At 42.3% G+C, this 25,586-nt stretch overlaps 1 long non-coding RNA gene across 5 annotated transcripts in view; it reads right to left on the reverse strand.

Annotated features, from left to right (window-relative positions):
* C8H10orf90 (chromosome 8 C10orf90 homolog) overlaps positions 1–25,586 on the reverse strand; it is a 102,029-nt gene that overhangs the window by 15,382 nt on the left and 61,061 nt on the right. For 3 of the 5 annotated variants that reach the window (XR_002916491.3, XR_008510705.2, XR_008510704.2), the window contains 3 exons: positions 23,751–24,038; positions 20,442–20,626; positions 18,095–18,272 (listed from right to left, as the gene is read on the reverse strand). This is a non-coding gene — a long non-coding RNA (chromosome 8 C10orf90 homolog). The remainder of the gene's footprint in view (positions 1–18,094; positions 18,273–20,441; positions 20,627–23,750; positions 24,039–25,586) is intronic. The other 2 variants (XR_008510706.2, XR_008510707.2) reach the window with 1 other exon arrangement.

Here is a 25,586-nt window from a genome sequence, read left to right on the forward strand (position 1 = left end):
GACCTTCCCTCTGACAGAGCCTACCCACATGAAAAGGAACTCTGGTAATATGACAAAACATATTAGGCTCTTTAACATCCCTCAAAAATCACACTGGCTTACCAGCAATGGATCCAAACCAAGAATAAATACCTAATTTATCTGAAAAAGAATTCAGGAGGTTAGTTATTAAGCTAATCAAGGAGGCACCAGAGAAAGGTGGAGCCCAATGCAAGGAAACCCAAAAAATGATACAAGAAGTGAAGGGAGAAATATTCAAGGAAATAGAAAGCATAAAGAAAAAACAATCAACACTTCAGGAAACTTTGGTCACACGTATAGAAATGCAAAATGCTCTGGAAAGTCTCAGCAATAGAATTGAACAAGTAGAAGAAAGAAATTCAGAGCTCAAAGACAAAGCATTGAATTAACCCAACCCAACAAAGACAAAAAAATAAGAATAAAAAAATATAAACAAAGCCTCCAAGAAGTCTGGGATTATGTTAAATGACTAAAACTAAGAATAATCAGCATTTCTGAGGAAGAAGAGAAATCTAAAAGTTTGGAAAACATATTGGGGGAATAATCGAGGAAAACTTCCCTGGCCTTGCTAGAGACCTAGACATCCAAGTGCAAGAAGCACAAAGAACTCCTGGGAAATTCATCTCAAAAAGATCATTGCCTAGGCACATTGTCATCAGGTTATGTGAAGTTAAGATGAAGGAAAGAATCTTAAGAGCTCCAAGACAAAAGCACCAGGTAACCTATAAAGGAAAATTTATCAGATTAATAGCAGATTTCTCAGCAGAAACCCTACAGCCTAGAAGGGATTGGGTCCCTATCTTCAGCCTCCTCAAATAAAGCAATTATCAGCCAAGAATTTTGTATCCAGTGAAACTAAGTGTTATATATGAAGGAAAGATACAGTATTTTTCAGATAAACAAATGATGAGAGAATTTGCCACTACCAAGCCACCACTACAAGAACTCTAAAAGTGCTCTAAATCATGAAACAAATCCTGGAAACACATCAAAACAGAACCTCTTTAAAGCATAAATCTCACAGGACCTATACAACAAAAATACAATTTTAAAAGCAAAAACAAAAAACAAAAAACCAAGGTACATAGGCAATAAACAGCACGATGAATAAAATGGTACCTCCCATCTCAATACTAATATTAAATGTAAATAGCCTAAATGCTCCACTTAAAAGATATAGAACTACAAAATGCATAAGAATTCACCAGCCAACCATCTGCTGCCTTCAAGAAACTCACCTAAGACATAAGGACTCACATAAACTTAAAGTAAAGAGGTAGAAAAAGGCATTTCATGCAAATGGACACCAAAAGCAAGCAGGAGTAGCTATTCTTACTTCAGACAAAACAAACTTTAAAGCAACAGCAGTTAAAAAAGACAAAGAGAGACATTACATGATGATAAAAGGCCTTATCCAATTTTAGGAAAATATCACAATCCTAAACATATATACATCCAATACTGGAGCTCCCAAATTTACAAAACAATTACTAATAGACCTAAGAAATGAGACAGACAGCAACACAATAATAGTAGGAAAATTCAATATTCCATTGACAGCACTAGACAGGTCATCAAGACAGAAAGTCAACAAAGAAACAATGGATTTAAACTATACCTTGGAACAAATGGACTTAACAGATATATATATAGAGAGAGAGAACATTCCATCCAACAACCACAGAATACACATTCTATTTAACAGCACATGGAACTTTCTCCATGATAGACCATATGACAGGCTACAAAACAAACCTCAATAAATTTAAGACAATTGAAATTATATCAAGACTCTCTCAGACCACAGTGGAATAAAACTTGAAATCAACTCCAAAAGGAACCTTTAAAACCATGAAAATATATGGAAATTAAATTACCTGCTCCTGAATGAGCATTGGCTCAAAAATGAAATCAAGATGGAAATTTAAAAATTCATCAAACTAAATTACAATAGTGACATAACCTATCAAAGCCTCTGGGATACAGCAAAGACAGTGCTAAGAAGAAAGTTCATAGCCCTAAATGCCTACATCAAAAAGACTGAAAGAGCACAAACTGACATTGAAAGAGCACAAACTGACATTCTAAGGTCACACACCTCAAGGAACTAGAGAACCAAGAACAAATCAAACCCAAACCCAGCAGAAGGAAATAACCAAGATCAAAGCAGAACTAAATGAGATTGAAACACACACAAACACAAACACAAAAGATAAATGAAACAAAAAGCTGGTTTTTTAAAAGATAAATAAAATTGATAGACCATTAGCAAGACTAACCAAGAAAAGAGGAGAGAAAATCCAAACAACCTCAATAAGAAATGAAATGGGAGATATTACAACTGATACCACAGAAATACAAAAGATCATTCAAGGCTACAATGAACACCTTTATGTGTATAAACTAGAAAACACAGAAGAGATGGATAAATTCCTGGAAAGATACAACCCTCCTGGCTTAAATCAGGAAGAGTTAGATACCCTGAACAGACCAATAACAAGCAGCAAGATTGAAACGGTAATTTAAAAATTACCAACAAAAAAAGCCCAGGACCAGATGGATTCACAGACGAACTCTAGAGCAGAATTCTACTAGACATTCAAAGAAGAATTGGTATCAATCCTATTGACACTATTCCACAAGATGGAGGAAAAGGAAACCCTCCCTAATTCATGAAGCCAGCATCACCTTAATACGAAAACCAGGAAAGGACATAACCAAAAAAGAAAACTACAGACTGATATCCCTGACGAATATAGATGCTAAAATTCTTAGCAAAATACTAGCTAACCAAATCCAACAACATATCAAAAAGATAAGCCACTATGATCATGTGGGTTTCACAACAGGGATGCAGGGATGGTTTAACATACACAAGTCAATAAATGTAATACACCACATAAACAGAATTAAAAACAAATGTCATATGATCATCTCAATAGAAGCAGAAAAAGCATTTGGCAAAATCCAGCATCACTTTATGATTAAATCTCTCAGCAAAATCAGCATACAAGGGACATACCTCAATGTAATAAAAGCCACCTATGAAAACCCACAGCCAACATAATACTGAATGGGGAAAAGTTGAAAGCATTCCCTCTGGGAAATGGAACAAGAGAAGGATGCCCACGCTCACCACTCCTCTTCAACATAGTATTGGAAGTCCTAGCCAGAGCAATCAGACAAGAAAAAGAAATAAAGGACATCCAAATCAGTAAACAGGAGGTCAAACTGTCACTGTTTGCTGGTGATAAGATCATTTACCTCAGAAACCCTAAAGATCCCTCCAGAAAGCTCCTGAAATTGATAAAAGAATTCATCAAAGTTTCCAGATACAAGATTAAGGTACACAAATCAGTAGCTCTCCTATACAACAAGAGCAACCAAGGAGAGAATCAAATCAAGAGCTCAATCCCTTTTATAATAGCTGCAAAAGAAGTAAAATACTTAGTAATATACCTAACAAAGGAGATGAAAGACCTCTACAAGGAAAACTACAAACACTGCTGAAAGAAATCATAGATGACACAAACAAATGGAAATACATCCCATGCTCATGGATGGGTAAAATCAATATTGTGAAAATGACCATACTGCCAAAAGCAATCTACAAATTCAATGCAATCTCCATCAAAATACCACCATCATTCTTCACAGAATTAGAAAAAACAATTCTAAAATTCATGTGGAATCAAAAAAGAGCCCACATAGCCAAACCAAGACTAAGCAAAACAAATAAATCTGGAGGCATCACACTACCTGATTTCAAACTATACTATAAGGCCACAGTCACCAAAACAGCATGGTACTGGTATAAAAATAGGCACATAGACCAATGGAACAGAATAGAGAACCCAAAAATAAGCTCAAATACTTACAGCCAACTGATCTTCGACAAAGCGAACAAAAACATAAAGTGGGGAAAGGACGCCTTTTTCAACAAATGGTGCTGGGATAATTGGCTAGCCACATGTAGAATGAAACTAGATCCTCATCTCTCACCTTAGACAAAAATCAACTCAAGATGGATTAAGGACTTAAATCTAAGACCTGAAACTGTAAATATTCTAGAAGATAACACTGGAAAAACCCTTCTAGACATTGGCTTAGGCAAGGATTTCATGACCAAGAACCCAAAAGCAAACACAATAAAATCAAAGACAAATAGTTGGGACTTAATTAAACTAAAGAGCTTTTGCATGACAAAAGAAACAGTCAGCAGAGTAAACAGACAAAACACAAAGTGGGAGAAAATCTTCACAATCTATACATCTGACAAAGGACAAATATCCAGAATCTACAATGAACTCAAATCAGCAAGTAAAAAACAAACAATCCCCATCAAAAAGTGGGCTAAAGACATGATAGACAATTCTCAAAAGAAGATATACAAATGGCCAACAAACATATGAAAAAATGCTCAACATCACTAATGATCAGGGAAATGCAAATAAAAACCACAATGTGATACCACCTTACTCCTGCAAGAATGGCCATAATAAAAAAATCAAAAAACAGTAGATGTTGGCGTGGATGTAGTGATCAAGGAACATTTCTACACTGCTGGTAGGAATGTAAACCAGTACAGCCCCTATGAAAAACAGTGTAGAGATTCCTTAAAGATCTGAAAATAGAACTAATATTTGATTCAGCAATACCACCACTGGGTATTTACCCAGAGGAAAAGAAGTCATTATACAAAAAAGGTACTTGCACATGCATGTTTATAGCAGCACAATTTGCAATTGCAAAATCATGGAACCAACCCAAATGCTCATCAATTAATGAGTAGATAAAGAAACTGTGGTGTATATATACAATGGAACACTACTCAGCCATAAAAAGGAATGAATTAACAGCATTTGCAGTGACCTGGATGAGATTGGAGACTAATATTGTAACTGAAGTAACTTAGGAATGGAAAACCATGTGAGAGCTAAGCTATGAGGATGCAAAGGCATAAGAATTAAGCAATGTGCTTTGGGGTCTCAGGGGGAAGAATGGGAGGAGGTCAAGGGGTGAAAGACTACAAATGGGGTACAGCATATACTGCTCGAGTGATGGGTACATCAAAATCTCACAAATCACTGCTAAAGTATGTACTCATGTAAGCAAACACCACTTGTACTCCAATAACCTATGGAAAAATAAAATCTTTTTTTTAAAAGAAGTTTAAGAAGGAAAAGAGAAAGGGACAGAAAGCTTATTAAAAAATATAGCAAAAAGCTTTCCAAATCTGGGGAAAGATATAAACATCCAGATACAGGAACTCAAAGGTTTCTAATCATATTCAACCCACAGAAGACTACACCAAGACATAATCAAACTGTCACAAATCAAAGACAAAGAGAGAATCTTAAAAGCAGCAAAAGAAATTAAGATCCTCATATTCAAGGAAATCTCCATCAGGCTATCAGCTGATTTCTCAGCAGAAAGTTTTCAGGCCTGAAAAGAGTGGCATGATATATTCAAAGTGCTGGGGGGAAAAAGATCTGTCAACCAAAAATTCCTTACCTAACAAAGCTGCCCTTTGGAAATGAGAGATAAAGGCTTTGTCAAAAAAAACAAAGGTAAGGGGTTCACCACCATTAACCTGCTTTACAAGAAATTCTGAAGAAGTTTTTCATGCTAAAGTGAAAGGATACTAATTACTAACATCAAAACATACAAAAATATAAAACTTACTTGTAAAAGTAAGTACATAGTCAAATTCAGAATACTCTAATAGTGTAATGGTCAGATAAAAATCACTTATATCTCTAGTAGAAAGGTTAAGTGACAAAACTATTTAAAACACCTACAGCTACAATAATTTGTTAAGAAAAAACAATATAAAAATATGTAAACTGTAAAGTCAAAAACATAATATGTGAGGAGAGGAAGTAAAAGTACAGAGTTTTGTGTAAAATCAAAATTAAGTTGTTATCAGCTTAAAATAGCCTGTTATAATTACAAGATGTTTTATGTAAGCCTAATGGTAACCACAGTGTAAAAACCTATAGTGGATACACAGCAGACAAAGAGAAATAAATCAAAGCATACTACTACATCAAACCATCAAATCATAAAGGAAGACATCGAGAAAGGAAGAAATGAACAAAGGATCTAAAAAACACACCAGAAAACAACAAAATGGCAGCAGTAATATCTTACCTATTAATAATTACCTTGACTGTAAATAGATTAAATTCTCCAATCAAAAGAGCATATATACTGAGTAGCTCAATGGGTTAAAAATAAAAGACCTAATAATATGCTTCCTACAGGAGACTCACTTTAGCTTTAAGGACATAAATAGACAAAAAGTGAAGGGATAGAAAGGATATTCCTGACAAAAGAAAACCTAAAGAGAGCAGAGGTAGCTATACTTATATCAGACAACATAGACTTTAAGTCCAAAAGTGTAAAAAGAGACAGAGTCATAATATAATGATAAAGGGGTCAATTCATCAAGTACATACAACAATTACAAATATATATATACATCTAATATCAGAACACCTAAATATATAAAGCAAATAATAGATCTGAAAGGAGAGAGAGAGAACAATACAATAGTAGTGGAGGGCTTCAGTATCTCACTTTCAGCAATGAATAGATCATCTTGATAGGAAATCAACAAGAAAACATTGGACTTAAACTGTACATCCAAGCAAGTGGCTTTCACAGATATACACAGAGCATTCCATCTAACAGCAACAGAATAAATATTCTTTTCAAGTGCACATAGAACATTCTTCAGGATAGAGCATATGTTAGGCCAAAAAATAAGTCTTAACAAATTTAGATGATAGAAATCATATCAAGTATCTTTTTGTTGTTGTTGTTGTTGTTGTTTTGAGACAGAGTCTTGCTCTGTTTCCAGGTTGGAGTGAAGTGCAGTGGTGCAATCTTGGCTCAGTGCAACCTCTGCCTCTGGGGTTCAAGTGACTCTCCTGCCTCAGCCTCCCGAGCAGCTGGGACTACAGGAGGCTGCCACCATGCCTGGCTCTTTTTTTTTTTTTTTTTTTTTTTGTATTTTTAGTAGAGACGGGGTTTCACTATGTTGGCCAGGATGGTATCGATCTCTTGACCTCATGATCCCCCTGCCTCGGCCTCCCAAAATGCTAGGATTACAGGTGTGAGCCACCACGCCCAGCCCCATATCAAGTATCTTTTCTCATCACAATGGTATGAAAGAAACTACAGTAACAGCAGGAATTTTTGAAAAGTCATAGATATGTGAAAATTATACAACATGCTCCTGAACAACCAATGAGTCAAGGAAGAAATCAAAAAAAGAAATTTAAAAATATCTCAAGATAAACAAAAATGGAAACACAGTATGCTAAAACATATGGAATGCAGCAAAAACAGTTCTAAGAGTGAAGTTTATAGCAGTAAATGCCTACATTAAAAAAGAAGAAAGATCTCAAACAACCTACTGCTACACCTCAAGGGACTAATCAAGAACTAGAACTAGAAAAACAAGAACAAGCTAAGCCCAAAGTTGGTGGAAAGAAGGAAATAACAAAGTTCAGAGAAGAAATAAATGAGAGACTAGACAAGTAATAGAAAAGATCAATACAACTGAAAATTGTTTTTTTGAAAAGATAAACAAAATTGACAAATCTCTAGCTAAAGAGAGAAGACAAATCAAATGAAAATGAAAGAGGAGACATGAAAACTGATACCACAGAAATACAAAGAACTATAAGAGACTGAGACTACTAAGAATAATTATACACCTACAAATTGGATACTACTAGAAGTGAATAAATTCCTAACAATGTACATCTTGCCAAGACTGAATTGTGGAGAAATAGAAAATCCTAACAGAGTCACAATGAGTAAGGAGATTGAATCAGAAATTGTAAAATCTTCTCTTTAAAAGAAAAGCTTGGGATCAGATGGCTTCATGGCTGAATTCTACCAGATATTTAGGGAAGAATTAATACCATCCTTCTCAAACTCTTTCAAAAAAATTGAAGAGGTGGGAATACTTCCGAACTCATTTTATGAGGCCATCATTACTCTAACACCAAAGACAGATAAGAACATTTTAAGAAAAAGGAAATTACAGACCAATACCCCTGATGAACACAGATGCAAAAATCCTCAACAAAATACTAGCAAACAAAATTCAATAGCAAATTAAAAGACTTCTTCACCGTGATCAAGTAGGATTTATGCCTGGGATGCAATGATGGTTCAATATCAAAAATCAATAAATGTGCTTTGCCACATTAACAGAATAAAGGACAAGAGCCATATGATCATCTCAAAAGACACTGAGAAAACATTTGACAAAATTCAACATGCTTTTATGGTAAAACTTCTCAACAAATTAGGTGTAGAAGAAATATACCTCAGCACATTAAAGGCCATATATAATAAGCCCACAGCTAACATCGTACTCAATGATGAAAAGTTGAAAGCTTTTCCTCTAAGACCAGGAATAAGACAAGGATACCTATTATTGCTGCTTCTATCCAGCATAGTAGTGGAAGTCCTAGCTATGGCGATTATTTAAGAAAAAAAAATAAAAGCGTTCAAGTTGGAAAGAAAGAGTGAAATCACCTCTGCAGATGACATGATCTTATATGTAGAAACCCCTAAAAACTCCGCCACAAAACAGAAATAATAAACAAATTCAGTAAAGTAGCAGGATACAAAATCAACATACAAAAATCAGTAGCGGGGCCAGGCGCGATGACTCATGCCTGTAATCCCAGCACTTTGGGAGGCCGAGGCAGGCAGATCACAAGGTCAGGAGTTCGAAACAAGCCTGGCCAATATGGTGAAACCTTGTCTCTACTAAAGACACAAAAATTAGCCAGGCATGGTGGCATGTACCTGTAGTTCCAGCTACTTGGGAGGCTGAGGCAGAAGAATCGCTTGAACCTGGGAGGCGGAGGTTGCAGTGAGCCAAGATTGCACCACTGCACTCCAGCCTGGGTGACAGAGACTCCATCTCAAAAAAAAAAAAAAAAATCAGTAGCATTTCTGTACACACACAATGAACTATATGAAAAAGAAATCAAGAAAACAATCCCACTTACACTGGCATCACAAAAATAAAATCATAGAAATAAATTTAACTGAGGAAGTGAAATATATGTACACTAAAAGCTATAGAACACTGATGAAAGAAACTGAAGACATAATTAAAAGATAAGAAGTAAAAAGTAAGAGTAAAAAGATATTCCATGCTCACAGATTTGCAGAATATTGTTAAAATATCTGTACTACCCACTGTGATCTACAGATTTAATGTAACACCTATCAAAATTTCAATGACATTTTTCACAGAAATAGAAAATGCAATCTTAAAATTCATATGAATCTGCAGACGACTCCAAATAGCCCAAGCGATTGAGAGCAAAAAGAATAAAACTGGAGACATCACAGTATCTAATTTTAAAATCTCTTATGAAGTCATAGTAATCAAAACAGCATGGTGCTGGCATAAAAACAAATAGACTGATTGAACATACTCGAAAGACCAGAAATACATCTATGTATTTACGTTCAACTAATCTTTGACAAAGGAGCTGAGAATATACAATGGGGAGAGGAAAATCTCTTCAACAAATTGAGTTGGGAAGATTGGATATCCACATGCAGAAGAATGAAATTAGACTTTTAATTTACACCATATTTAAAAATCAACTGAAAATGAATTAAAGAGTTAAATGTAGTTCCTGAAACTCTAAAACTACTAGAAGAAAACAGAGGAAAAGCTCTGTGGCATTAGTTTGGGCAATAATTTTTTGGATGTGACCTCAAAAGCACAGGCAACACCACCAAAAACAAACAAATGGAATTATATTACACTATACAGCTTCTACATAGCAAAGGAAACAATCAACAGAATGAGGAGACAACCTGTAGAATGGGAGAAAATATATGCAAACCGTATGTCCAATAAGGGGTTAATACCCAAAATATATAAGGAACTCAGACAACTCCCAATAGCAAGAAAGCAAATAACCTAATTAAAAAATGGGCAAAGTATCTGAATAGAGATTTCTAAAAAAAAAAATTGGCCAACAGGTATATGAGAAAACACGCAACATCACAAACTATCAGGGAAATGCAAATTAAAACCGCAATGAGCTAGCACTTCACACCTGTTAGTATGGCTATTATCAAAGAGAAACTATAACAAGTGTTGGCAAGAATGTGGAGAAAAGAGAACGCTTGCACACTGCTGTGGGGATGTAAATTAGTACGGCCATTATGGAAAACAGTATGGATATTCCTCAAAAATGCAAAAATAGAATGACCAATCCTACTGTTGGGAATTTATCTAAAGGAAAAGAAATCAGTATGTTGACGAGGTATCAGCACTCCTGTGTTCGTTGCGGTATTATTCACAATAGCCAAGATATGAAATCAACCTAAGTGTCTATCAACAGATTAATGGATAAAGAAAATGTAGTGTGTGTGTGTGTGTGTGTGTGTGTGTATTATTGTCCTTCACAGACACTGTGAGGTGTTGTGTTTTTATAAGATGCTTGGGAAGAAAAGATCAATTTATGCCTATTGATTGGTCTACTGATATATATATATCCATATGTGTGTACATATATATCACATATATGTATAATGTATATATACACATATGTGTGTATATATACACACAATTTCTCATAGTCTATTGATATATATATACACACACACACATACACATGCAATGGAATACTATACAGTCTTAAAGAAGAGGGAAATCCTGTCACCTGCAACACCAGAGATGAACCCGGAGGACGTTATGCTAAGTGAAATAAACCAGGAACAGAAAGACAAATACTGTATGATCTTACTTGTATGTGAAATCTAAAAATATCAAATTCATAGAAGTAGAGAGTAGAATGTTGGTTACCAGGGGATAGCAGGGGAGAATCCAAGAGATGTTCATCAAAGGGTACAAAGTTTTAGCTAAATTGAAGGAGTAAATTCTGGATACCTACTGTAGATCATGGTGACTATAGTTAATAATAAAGCTTTTTTATATTTGAAAATTACTGGGAGTAGTATTAATAGATCTTAAATATTCTCACCAAAAGTATGCAAGGTGATGGATATGTTACCTGCATTTAATAATTTCACAATATGTACATATGTCAAAACATCATGTCATTCACCATAAATATATACAACTTTTATTTGTCAGTTAAATCTTAAAGTTGAAACAAAATGTGGGCGTATGGTTTTTTTAATGACAAGTTTAAACTGTTCATTTAAAGGAATTTTAACAATGACTCGAATCACAACCTCACCATAAAACAGCCACATCCAGTACAAGCCTGATAATGTAACTTCACCGTTTGCTCCAATTCCAGGGTTTCCCAGCATTTTTTAGAGAACCATAAAATATGGTGATTTATAGATTATTAATAAACTTTATGCTTGTTGCCAAGTAGATTTATATCTGTGGTGTCACTGCAAGGTTTATTACTCAGCTGCTTCATGCAATATAAAGGGAAATCGCTTGGAAAATAAAATCAAGGCAATTGGGAAATGTAACTCCTCATAAAGTCATTTTCCTTATCATTCTGAAACTCAGTGTTTTTACCTTACATTATTTTAATTGGAAGTACAATTGTCCTTTAAATCCACTTCTAATCAATAGACATAAATTGATCTTTTCTTCCCAAGTATCTTAATAAAAACATACAACCTGACAGTGTCTGTGAAGGACAATAATAAAAGTGTACAAGTGAATGTCTTTGAATTGGAGAAACAGCGTTTTCAGTAATTCATGCTTCCTGTTTTCTTTGAAGACTGATAAAGTAAAAATTTTTTTTATCTGATAAGCACATTTAAAAATTCTCTTGTGAGTAATATTGGGAGAACTAGCCCCAAATATTTATTAAAGGCTATATGGAGAATAAGAGCCTTGAGATCAGACCGGGAAACAGGAAGGATAGTGCGGCCTGTGCTCAGTGAGCAAATCTTTATTACTGAGATAACTTCCACCTCTGTCTCCTATCTGCTGGGTCGCATCTTCAGCTAGATGCTCTGGGAATCCAAATTAATTTTAATACTTGCTCCAACCAAGAATATCAGGGAAAGAAGATTTGTTGGGGAAGGAATTCTGCCGTGCCTTCCAGAGAATTCCGTTCCTCTGCTGGTGCATGATTTGAATGGCTCTGACTTGGCTCACCTTGGGAAGTGCGGATAATGCAATTTGGATGAATTCAGTCTGTTGTGCTAGATGCAGGCAGCAGGGTCTCTCGCAGTGATTTGGTGTGGAGTATGCCCACCAGCTCTTACAATCTAGACAGTTTTCCAACACAACCACACAACCTTAAGCCAAAGTGAAGAAGGAAAGAAGGTAGGTGATCTGGAGGGATGCAAGAATACCAAGATGCCAAGAGTGTTCGAATGGGAGTGAGAGGAGAGGAGAGGGAGTGAAGGGGAGAAAGAAGGATGGGAGTCAGGAGGGCTTTGTAGAAGAAGGCGATGTTCCTCAAGGGTTTTTTACACATTCGAAAGTTAAGGGGACAAACTGAGAGAGTCATGGAGGAGGACCCTGACAGGTGTCCTCAGAGATGGAAATGAGCTGAGAACAGAAGGGGGCAACATGGGCTGAGTTTGAGCACTGTAGGGCTGAGTTAACTGCAGTGAATACAGGCAGCAGCAGTAATTCATAGCAAAGTGCTCGGCTGAGAGATGAAAGCCACGAGAGCCCAGCTTGGGTATTACAGGAAGCACAGGAAAGGGCCTGGGGGTAAGAGATGAATAAAAAGGCTGGACTTGAGAGGGGCTTGTAAGGTTAGGCAGGATTTTATAGCACAGAGAGCAGGAGGGGCAGACCGGCTTCTCTCCGGTGGTTTGGGAACCCTGATCATGAATGTTTTTGGAGTGAAGGAAGGACAGGAAATGAGACCAACTGGAAAGGCTGAGAGTGGGCAGAGTCAGGCTGAGAGGGGTCTGGGTTTTGGGGTGAGGGATGGAATCCAGGGAGGCTCTGAAGCTGGGCCCCCAGCCTAGAAGGAGATAGCCAGGGCCAGGTTCGAGGAGCTGCAGTGGGCACAGGATATAGGCACAACTGTGTCAACGGGGCATGGTGAAGACTGCCACTGACTGAGCACTTGCAATCTGCCGATGTGGCACTCCCCTATGACCACAGGGACTGTATCCTTACTGCCTGCAGTGGCTGTGCCCCCTACTACTTGCAGGGGATATACCCCTATGACCTGCAGGGGCTGTACCCACATGAATTGCAGGAGATGTATCCCTATGACTTTTAAAGATGGTACCCCTATCACCTGTAGAAGTTGTACCCCTACTGCCTTCAGGGCCTGTACCCCTATAATCTACAAATGCTGAACCCCCTATTGCCTGCAGGGGCTATACCCTCTACAACTTGCAGAGACCATGTTCCTATGACCTGCAGAGGTTGTACCTTTACTACCTACAAGGGCTGTACCTTCTACAGTCTGCAAAGGCTGTGCCCCTATGACCTGCAGGGGCTGACCCCATACTGCCTATGAGCTATGGTTTACCCCTACTGCCTACAGGAGCTGTACCCCTACTGCCTGCAGGGGCTGTGCTCCCTATGACCTGCAGATGCTATACCCCCTACTGCCTGCAGGGCCTGTGCCCCCTACTGCCTGCAGAGACTGTGTCCCCTACCTGCAGGGGCTGTAACCCTCCCACCTGCAGGGACTGTACCCCCTAATACTTGCAGGCACTGTCCCCACTATGACCTGCAGGGGCTGTACCTGATGCTTCACACTTATTTTTAGCCTATCCTGCTCTGGATTCATCCTGTAAGGTGGAGCAATGACAAATTCTGGAACACGCTAATTCCCAGGTTATGGCCGGCCTTTGAACATGACCCAATCCACTTGGGACCCCAGGAACTGCGCAGTGATGATGGGGAAGCCTTGCTTATCACTCCCAGGCAACTCTGGTGAACTGCACAGGTAGATCCCTGATTTGGGAAGGAGAGAGGCCCTTGGGTTGGAATGTTCCTAATGTCAGAGACTTGAAAACAAAGGCCAGCTCTCCTGCTACCTTCCCTTGGCATCCCTGGGTGTCAGCCTCCCTCTTCCACATCTCACAATCACCACCTCCCACTGATCCCTCTACCTGAGAACCCCTGGTATCCACCACCTTCCTTATACCACTGCCCTGCCTAGGACCCACCCTCAACATGTTGTACCTGAAGCTACACTACCAGCTCCCAGCCTTGCTTTTGACCTCAGAACAACAAGGTTACACTTAGCAGCATCTACAGTTCATCTTTCCTTGGGCTCCTCTTTGGCCCCTTCGCCTCCCTGCCCATCCCTATTTTACCATCCAATCATAGCTAAACTGCATGTCCCCAGCCTCCTTTCATCACTGTGTGTTCCCCTCCTCACCCACCCTGCCCCATCGGCATGGTTCTCCCCAACGTTGGGAACGTTCCTCCCCAGGGTGGGAGCAAGGCTACTATCTATGAGTTTCCACAATCACCTTGGCAAACTCCTTTCACGGCACTATGAGAATCCTATGACCACTGCCTCTTCACCCGCCTGCTTCCCCACAAGGTGGGCCGACTAGGGACTGTGCCTAGCACTGTGTGAGTTCTCAAACAAGGTACGCTGAAGAGATGGACAAAGAAGTTCCTTCTGTCACTGCTAGAGCCATGGGAAGGTGGCCCAGGTCGCTCCCAGGTGAGGAGAGAGACGTATGCATTGTAGTTATTGGCTCTGAGAGTTCAAACCACAGGTGACGAGATAGTCAAGACAGGTACAGACTGTAGCTAGGACCTTGATGATGGTACTTCCTGGTCCCTCTAGAGTCCCCAGTTGTTCATGAAAATTTTCCTGCCTCCAAACAAGGAGTCCTAACCCTAATTAACACTCACCCACAAGCAGCACTCTTCCTCTGGCCTCAAAGGTGCTCAGAATTCACTAGCTACCATGAAGTACAGCTGGTCCCCTGGCTCTCACCATAGTCATCCCCTGCAAGTCCAGGGACTGGCTTCTCTGGCATTGTCAGCTGCCGGGGCTCCCGCTTGAACCTTTCAGGTTCTGCTCCTGAGCCAAGACTGCTTGACAAGCCCCGATCAGAGGCAGCTACTCCAGCACCAAAAGCAAATAGGAGTCTTCTTTTTAGCAGACGCCTTGACACTGTAGCCAGAGCTCGTTCACGCATATGATTTATTAACTAATTTAGCATGTAAGAAAAACATCTGCATTTTGCTTTTATCATCTTGCCAGCAGACAGGCTGAAGACAAGATGTGTACTGCAGACTTGTTTAATAGGGCCTTAAACATTTCTTCTCACTTGCCCGAGCTTGTATGAGGCTCTGGTTTCAGAGGCTGTCTGATTTCACTGACCTAACACAAACAAACCCAAAAGTAAAGCTCTCATCAACACATAAATACAGCAGCGATGGTCAGGGTGGCCATAAAACCCATGTTGGCCAAGTCCCACTTTGAGAGCATGCTGGTTGCCAGGACTGTCTTGGAATCTGGGGAGTAAAAGGTACTCAGTTAACATTCTGAACTGAGCCTGGTTACCTTTTATTACACCCAATTTTAAGACTTTCATTTAAAGGAATGTGAACTTGTAAGGATATTTGTTTTGGGCAAACACCGCAGTTGGATGATATAATGAGTGTAATTGTGTCTCCCCAACAAAAAGATATGTTTAAGTCCTAATCCCCCATAACTCTGAATGTGACTTCTTTGGAAATAGGGTCTTTGCAGAGGTAATCAAGTTAAAATGAGGTCAGACTGGATGAGGGTAGCCCTAATCCAATGACTGTTGTCTTTATGAGGAAAGGAAATTTGAACATAGAGACACAGACGCAGGGAAGATGGCCATGCGGAGACAGAGGCAGAGAATGTAGTGCTGCATCTACAAACCAAGGAACATCAAAGACTGCAGGAAGCCGCCAGGAGTAGGCAGGGAGGCTGGACACGGGATTGCCCACTGAGCCTCTAGAAAGTAACCAACCCTGTGGAAACCTCGATTTTGACTTCTGGCCTCCAGAACTGCAAGAAAATAAGTTTCTGGGCTTGTTTTGTTTGTTTTTGTTTTTGTATTTTGCTTTTTCTGAGACAGGGTTTTGCTCTGTTGCCCAGGCTGGAGTGAAGTGGTGCTATCATGGCTCACTGCAGCCACGACCTAGCCAGGCTCAGGTGATCCTCGCACCTCAGCCTCCCAAGTAGCTGGGACTACAGGCATGCACCATCACGCCTGGCCAATTTTTGTACTTTTTGTAGAGACAGGGTTTCTCCATGTTGCCCAGGCTGGTCTTGAACTCCTGGGCTCAAGGGATCCACCCACCTTGGCCTCCCAAAGTGCTGGGATTACAGGTGTGAGCCAATGGGCCCTGCCAGTTCCTATTCTTTTAAGCCCCCGTGTTTGGTGATTTCTCACAGCAGCCCTAGGAAATCAGTACAGATGGCCGAGGCCACACTGCCTCTGGCGCTTGGGATGATGGTGTCCCAGACCACTTGTGGCCGGCAGAATGGCACAGCCAGGAGGTGCTGGCCCAGGAGAGGAGAAGCCCAGCGCAGCACCACACTGAACAGGTTCCCTAAGTCTCTGGGTCTCTGTTTCTTCCCAAAGTGAAGGGACCTGACTGAAAAGGAAGCCCTCAGTGCCATTTTGTGTGTGTATGTGAGTCTTGAGCTCTAAAGTGGCATCATTCTATAATTGCCTACCACAAATTTGGTAACCTAACCATACTCTCAAGTAGCATCTTCAGAACTATTGAGGCTGAGAGGCCCACACAGCCTAGGCACCATCACCCAACACTGCCCAGGGCCAGTGTAGGCACTGAAGGCCCCAGGGGTCTCCTAGTGCTGGCTTTGGTCCTCAAAGCAACTTGAGAAGTCTGTGCCTGAACCCAGTTTTCTCTTTATTGGGCCAGAGACAAAAAAGCTTCCTGGAAACTATATCCCCATTGAGCCTATATCTGCCAATGGACTTACAGCACTGGTTAGAGACACATTTTCCCATGGGGAGCTCTTTGCACATCCCCTTTCGTTAGTATACTGGAAATTGTCATGAGGAGGGAGAGCAGGTGTCTTGGCAAATATTTAGCCACAGGGAAGGATGCATTCAAATTCATCCTTCCCCGAGGTCTTTAGACAGCTCCACTGGCAGAGTTCTGGTGGAGGGAAGGAGACTTAGCCTGCCCATAGACTGGGGGGGTTCACAGGAATTCTATTACAACACCCTTTTCCTCAGTCCCCCGGCACCCAGAATAAGATCTTGGTAATGTTTGCTAAGCTGCACTTTATTGAACATGGTTATTTCCCCAAAAGACTTTTATTCTGAGTTATACTCATGATTTCACCTCCTAGGGGCCAAAACATTTTCCTAGGAAGAAAGTTCTCATTCCTCTATCCAAAGGAATAAAACTGGGGTTTCTCCAGGCTTCTAGATTTTAAGATTTGGGTTGGCAGGCACTAAGTATGTGCTCTGATGTCCCCCATCCTTACCCTCATTTCTTTCTGTTATTCTTGCTAGTTTAATCGTCTGTTTATAAGCTCCTCGAAGAACGGACTGAGGTCAGTCTTGCTCCCAGCATGGCACCCAGAGAAGGGTCTTGATAACTCCCTCTCCAGTGAGTAAGTAAGTGTCCTCCCTCACAGGGTCAGTGTGACACTGGCCTCACAGTGCTGGGAAGCTGGCCATGTATTCTCTGAGCTCACAGCAGGAAAAGGGTTTCAAGATGACGAATGTTGATGTAGACAAGTTGGAGTCAACCTCTCACCCCAAGATCTGTTTTGCAATCTATAAAGGGCAAAGGGGATCTCTTGCAAATATCTATTAGGAGCCAAGAATTTGAACTTGCTACCCTGGCTGCTACAGTGGTGTGGCTTCTGTCCCAGCAGTAATGGTAAATTGGTGTTCCAAGTTGTTTCTGCTGAGCTCAATGCCCATGTGTGATCTCTCAAAATGGGCTGGCTCCAAGAACAGGCTTTATGATGCTGAGGGTCAGCCACTTGGAGCCATAACAGGTTCTGCGTATGTCAGTGGCATCATTTGGAACTATCACCCCTAAGTGAAAGCCTCCAGCTCCAGGAACCCCCCACCCCTGGTCTTTTCCAGTCTCCACAAGCCACCTGCAGCTTACCACTCAGAGGATGGGGAATCGTGAACTGCTTCTTGCTGGTGCGGATGGGAAGGAGGCTCTGCTTCTGCCTCAGGTCCTCCTTCCGCTGGGCTTTCCTCTGCTGGACCATGTGTTCAAGCTTTTTCAGCCGTTCTTGTGAGCGAGAAATGAATTGGGGCTTACGAATTTCCAGTGCTTCCTATGCAAAGCAAAGAAAATATGTCATTTTTAAGAGCATTGACACAGAAAGGCAACACATCTGTCTGATGTGGCCAAGAAGCCGATGGCAAGCACAACACTCAGAGACCAAAAGCCATGGTGCAAAAGTATGTCACAATTTTCTTGCACATCCTTGTGTAAAGAAGGTAACAGGCATGTTGACAACACAGGTCCTGGGGGTCAGGCCTGGCCAGCCCTGAGGACCCTGCTGCAGCAGGATTGACCGGCAACTGGCATCAAAGCTGGGAGGACAGAGGCAACATCTGCCCGTTCATCTTTCTACCCTGCTGAGTCATTTGTTCCCAAAAGACAATCCAAGAGCCCTACATTCTGTATTCCAAAGAGACATGGGTGTGGAGGGCATGGAGGTGCTGAGTCACTTGCTTCTGTTGCACTTGGAAGCCCCAAGAAGCATAGACACAGATCATCCACTCAGTGTGAAAAACGTGCCCTTTCAGGAGGCACCACAACTGCGGCTAAAGGAAACAGCTCCTCCTCCCGGGTAGAAAGAGCTGGGAGGAAACCTTTGCCTATACAGAAAGTTCTGTGAGCTCCACAAATCATGTCAGAAGTCCCTATGTCTCCACTCCCAACTCCATGCACTAAGCCACCCACACAGGTCTCCTGAACAAGACTAACTGCCATTCCGCTCCGTCCCAGACGCTGGGCTAGGTGCTCGATGTGTATTCATCACCTCGTGGAGTCCCACAACTGTTCAGGAAAGCAGGCATATTTCTTTCCATTTGACAGATGCAAAAACTGAGGCTCATGGTAATTTGGTAGATCACATGGTAACACCCCATCCACAGGAACCCCATTCTTTTCCTGAACTGCCTTTTATGGTCTTAACTTACTATTCCTTGAGTGTCTCTACTCAAGTCGTCCCCGGCCTGAAGTACCACCCATCAAGTCCCATCTACCCCAGGAATCCCTGTTGAAATGCCCTGTTGAGCCAGAGCATGGTGCTTCACCGACGGGCTTGAGCAACAGTGAGTCACACGTTTACCTCCGTGCTAGGCTGTGAGCTCCAGGAAGTCATGGGCCATGTCTCATTGACAATGCATCACTCACACAGTAGGAGTCCTGCATGTATATGCTCAGCAAAGGCTCACTGGACATGCTGCCATGACCAAAATGTTCCTCCGCCCCCTTCCTCTTCCTTGGCAGCTCAGAGTGCCCAGGAGGAAGAAGTGTGGGCTCAGTCTGTATCACATATGTGTCCCTGGCAGCTACGCTGGGGAAGAAGTCTTCTTGGCCAGCTCACCACATGGTGCCAGCCACCAGGAACAGAGAACTACAAGGTACAAGTCACTGGATGTGCTGAAGCTTCAAGAGAGTTCCATGCTTAAAGAGATAACCCCTAGGAACAACCTGGTGGCTCAGGTGTAGCTGCTGCCTTGGCTGTCCACCCCACGAAGAATGGCGTTAGAGACTTTGGGGGCACCATGAATGCCTCACCCAGGTCCCACCGAGGCCCCCTGGGTACAGGAGCCAGCCAATGGAGCCATCTCCACAACTGCAACTGCAGGGAGGTTTGCAACCTTATTAAGTGCCTTCCAAGAAGGTGTGGCTAGCTGTGCAATACAGTTAGCAGAGGCTTTCTCTGAGGTTGTTTTCCCTCCTTATTTTTATTTCTCTGTGTTTTTCAAACTTCATAAAATGTGTGCATACTACATTTTATAAAGCAATTGGGAAAAGATGCCAAACTAAAACTTTCCTATCCTTCCATTCATGACCATGTGACCTTGGCCAACTTCACATCTCAAAGGCTCAGTGTCCTCATCTGAAGACACTGAGATCTGGAGCCCCTATAGGCTCCTACCTCCTGGGAGTCTTGCGTGGATTGGAGGCACTGATGCCTAGGAAGTGACCTGTGGAACGCTGGAGCATCCATCACTGCTGCTGTCACTGTCACTACTGATACTATTTGATCTTCATCCTAACCTGGAGGAGTCAGTGTCATTATCTCCATTATTCAAAGTGACAGAGTGGCCCAGAAAGCTTAGGGGACCTGCCCAGTCACACAGCTGCTATGAAGTGAAATCAGGTTTCCAGCCTCAGAGGTGGAAGTGAGGTTGTGTGCTCACGGACTCCCTAGAAAATCTCTCCTTTTGGCAGGAATCAAGCCAGGACACACAGAAGGCCTTACTTGCAAGGTCAAGGATCTTGCAGGCGTTTGCTGAGGCTCAGAACAGTCTTCGGACAGGCCAGGGCTCCCTGCTCCGTCGGGGGGTGCTGGTGAGGGTGCTGCTGGGGAGGGCTCAGGTGTGGTGGGGTCCTCACTCTTCTTACATTCCTTTATTTTTACAACCAAGTCACAGCATGTGTAATCTCCTAGGAGAGAAGATTTAGAATCCCATTTAGAGGGCACCAAGTGATTTTCACCTGACTCCTCAATACCATTAGACACAGAAGACAATTTTGAAAACAGAAACGCCAGCGGATTATTAATGGGCCTCGTTAAGCTGACAAGATCATGCCTCATCACAGAGCCCTCGGCCGCCCTGGTCACAAGGAAGAACGTTTGCATTCAGCCCGACTTCAGGACTGGCTAATTATGCCAGGGAGGTATTCCCCAGACTTCTGATGGTTAGGATGGCTTTGCTCAAAATGAAAAGAAACTTTTCTATTCAGTGCTTCATATTAAGTGTGTCCTGTCCAATTATCACAGTTCAGTTGTTTTGGGACAGTGTATTAATCTACCCAGTGCTTACTACACTGATGATATAAGGACAGGGCACTGGTATTCAATTATAGAGCCCTCCCCTGCACTTGCTGGAGACGACCACTGGCTTTGCATAAGTAATTGGAATGACTTCTCTCTCAAGGCTGGTTTGGGTCTCTTCCTGGGGCCATTTTGACTTTCCCTTGTGGAAAAGGTCAGGAAATGAATGGATCCAACAGCATCTCAGGCAGGACAGTTTCTGATTGATTGGGGATTAATGAGTATTCACTGGACACTTACTGGCCTCAGCCGGCAACACAATGTCCTCCGCTCTGTCCTTAGCCCACCCCTCCCATATAAGCCCCACTACTTGCCTCACTGCACCTTCCCCTCAACACAGCACCCTGAAACCACCCCAGTTCTGAAATGCATGGCAGCCTCTCCCTCATTCCTCACCCACATGCTCGCCTATCTCCATATAGCCCCTTTGATTCCTCTGCCCAGTGGACTCCCGCCCTCCAGGCTGAGTCCAAACCTTCCAAAAGCCTCCCTCCCCTTCTCAAGGCATGACCCATCCCTGCCTCTGCTACGTCACCACAGGGAACACACATCGCTCATTCAGCAGCATCCATCACCAGGTGGGGTTGGAAGATGATGTTTTCACCCCACAAGCCTATGGCTCCTTCGAGGGCGGGACCATATCATATCCACCCTGCATCTCTCCACAGCACCAGGTGCCCAAAAGGAGCTCATTCTGTGGGGAGTGGAGAGGTGGCCTTCTGGAGGCTCACCTGTCCGTGGGATGCATCTCCATGATTACAACAACTACAACTACAACTCACCATTTATGCCTGGGTCCTCCCTCTCCTAGGTCAGCTGTCCAACCTCTGCTCAAAACCCACCCACAGTTCCTATTACCTACAAGCCCAAGCCAACTGGACTTTTCATGGCTCTTCATGGTAGACGTCCCACCTGCAGCTGTTGCTTTGGAGTCTTTACCAACAGCCCACCACTTAGAAGGTTTCCAGTCATGCTCTTTCATTTTTCTGAGCATTTGCTCTGGTTCCTTCTGGAAAAGAGCAACCACTCTGCCCCACCCACCCACCGTCTCCCACTGCCCCTTCAGGCCTAACACTAGCCCCAGCCCCCATCCTGTGGAGTTAATCTTGCCTTCTGCCACGCTGTTTCCATGTCTTCTTGTGAGCGTGTTTTCTAGTTCACCCTGTGCACAGGGGAGGAAGCCACAATTTCTCTGCCTCCTTCTCCACCATTCTCCCCAGCACCAGAACCAGAAACCCAAGGGCCAACCCTAACACTCCCACCTCTTCACTGCTCAAAGACCCATCCCTGGATCCTGAGCATCTCTGCAGCTCCAGCCCCTCCTGCACAGGGACTCCACGCTCTCCTTGCCGGCTGGGCCTCAGCCCCCAGCCGCGCTCCTCTCCCATCTGTCCTCCACATTGCGCACGAGGCAGTAGTTTCCTCTCGAGCAAATCTAATTATGTCTCTTCCTCTTCAAAGGCTTGGCTCTGCCTTCAATCCAGACTTCCTAAGTGGGTTTAGAAAGGCCTTCCAACCTGACGCACGTGTCCCCTACAGACTCATGCCAGCCACTGCCACCCCCACAACCCTTGCACCCTGGCCCGACCCTCTGCAGGTCCCCAAATCAACCATGTTCTTCCTGTCCCTGCTCCTTGTGTCATATGTGCCTTTCCCTTAGCCTGCAATGCTCTTTGCCCTCAGGTCTGATTTGAAAACATCAAATACACTTTCAAATTCCTGCTCATATCACTTCCTTGGCAAAGATGCCTCTGCGCAGACCCTCCTCGGAGTGTCAGGGGCCATCCTCGGCTTCCCCATGGCCCACCACACAGACATGGCTATGCTGCTGACTGTTTCCTGCACCAACTGAGAGCCTAGGGGGCAGGGGATATAAAGCACAGTGTCTGGCATACAGTAGGTGCTTAATAAATGCTTCTCTAAACGATTAATGAATGAGAAGCTAGGGATTAACTTGGGTTCTAAGTGAAATTACTTTTATAATTGCCATAACCAATTTAAATTTTACAACCCAAGCTGATATCTTTCTTTCTGTCCTTTTCCATAGTTCTTTGAGAATATCTTTAGAATGATAGGAAATGTAAATTTTTCCTGCTGACATAACCGGGCGCCACAGGACATTTTTCCAATGTGTTCTTATGTCCTTTCTATAACATTGTTTGTCACACCATTTAGTAGTAGTCAGCAACTTGACCCCCAGAGAAATGATGACTGTGTTCTAATTCTTGGTTTCTTCCTCTGTGGGAGGCTGAGTTTGGGACCTACCTTTTGGGCATGTGAGTTCCAGTGTCTCATGCTTGTTAAGTGCTGGGGACCTGTGGGAGCCTCGCCCCTTAGTCATTACATCCCTGCTAGTTAGTCACGGGGTCACAGTCAACCCAGCGGACCTGCTGCCTTCAGAGCAGCCACACACACCTGCCTTCATCTCCATCCTTCCTTAGCTGAGCCTGAGAATCTGCTGTGCACCTGGGTGTGGTCTTCTTTCAGCCTCAAGGGGGTACTGGCCTTGTACACAGTGGGCTTGAAAATCCCTGACCCACATAGGGCTGCCTCCTGGGTGCTTGGGAGGTTCTTACTTGCCAACCATTTGTCCCCTTTCTGCTCTCCCAGTTGGAGAAGGGGAGGCTTCATCAGGTGAACGGTGACAGTATGCACGAGGTCCAGGTAGGCAATCAACACATTTTTATCGAATGTCAAGACTGAATGATGTCACCCAGCACCCTCGCTCCTTACCTTTGGGGAACTTGCTTTCTATCTGAACACCATTGTCTTCCTGCGGAGATGCACATACATCTTGTAAGGGGCAAAGAAACCCAGGAAAAAGGATTCTGGGTTTCAGGAAGCTTTGATGTCGTCTCTCTGTGGGCTCAGAAAGGTCTCTAGACAGACAGTCATCGCTTGGAGAGCTATCCCCAATGGTAAGGAAATGTCTAGTGGGCTTCTGTTCCACTGGAGGAGCAGACACAGTCATGCATACTTCTTGTTGCCTCTTGCTGCTTCCATAAAATACTTTTGTGTGTACTAAAAATAAAATGAGAGTTGTGCTCAAAATCTCTTATGAATCCAATCTAATGTACTGACTTCTACTGCACATGGTGCTTTTCTCGGGACAGACTTGTGGGGGGAGTACAGCACTGCAAGTTCAGTTAGGAGCGCCATCTGTATACAGTGCTGTCTTGGATTGGGCTTGAAAGAGATTGTGCTTGGTGGTGTCCTTAGGAACTCATATTACATTATCTGCAGTGAGCAATAGAGTGAGTTAGCACCTTGATTCTGGGGCCAGAGTACTTGAGTTCAAATCCCACCTCTGCTATATTTAAACTTTCCAGCCTCACCTATAAAATTGAGGTGAGGCAATAATATAATGGACTAATATTAAATTATTTATTATTATATTATTTAGGTTTCTGTAATCAGTTTATTTCTATAACAAATTATATCTTTTATATAATTTATATGATTATATTGTATATAACAACATATCTATATTATATAAATCTCAAATATGAAAATTGAAGTAATGTTATAATGAAATAGTAATTTATATAGAGTGTTTAGCATAGTACCTGATGCACAGTCAGCTTTGAATAAATGTTCATTATGATTACTATTGCAGAAGCATTGGTGCCGAGTTACGTACTATGGCGAATACAGAGATAGGAAACAATTTATCGGGTCAACGTGCATAGCTGTAATAAAGCAGTGGGTTTAAAGATGTTACAACATGTCACTTGTTTCCACGTTGTACTATCAAAAGCCTGGGAACCACCCTATGTCCATTGATAGGGGACTAATTAAATAAATTATGGTACATCCATGCTCTGCAACGGTTAAAAAGAATGAGGCAGATGTTCTTGGGTGGATGTGGGTTAATCTGTAAGATACATTATCTAGTGAACAAAGCAAAATGCAGGACAGTGTACTTCCCCAGTAAATGCTTTTAGACTCAGAAATCTCTCAAAGGACACAGAAGATGCGGGAGACTGTGTTGTCTCAGGAGAGGGCAATGTAACACTAGGAATTGGGAGTGGAAGACAGGCTTTCTTTTCACCACCCATTTTGTACTCTTCGATTTTTTTTAAACCTCTTTTATTTTGGAATGCCCTATACATTTTTTAAAGAGCTACTCTTTTTAAATAAGGGAGGGACTGCACCACATTTTCAACCCCCCATGCTGATGCCACCCAAGAGAAATGGCCCCACCATTGCTGCCACTGGGAATGCATCCTAGCCTTCTTGTGTGTTGGGACAGAAAAAAACACATTGGGAATCCCTGGAATAACAAAAGTTATAAGAATATTCTTGCTTGGGAGGCCGAGGCAGGCGGATCACAGAGGTCAGGAGATCGAGACCATCCTGGTTAACACGGTGAAACCCCATCTCTACTAAAAATACACACACACACACACACCAAGAATATTCTTGCTATATTTTCTCAAATGTCTTATATATAAAAAGGAATTGAGCTCACGACTACCAACCTCTCTCATCAATTTCTCAGATGTCTGCAATTTGTTTCACGCCCTCTGTCCTGGAGTCCCCACTGCTCCAGCCAGGGAAAGCAGGCTG

The sequence above is a fragment of the Pongo abelii genome, chromosome 8 (assembly GCF_028885655.2).
Source record: "Pongo abelii isolate AG06213 chromosome 8, NHGRI_mPonAbe1-v2.0_pri, whole genome shotgun sequence".
Lineage (NCBI taxonomy): Eukaryota > Metazoa > Chordata > Mammalia > Primates > Hominidae > Pongo > Pongo abelii.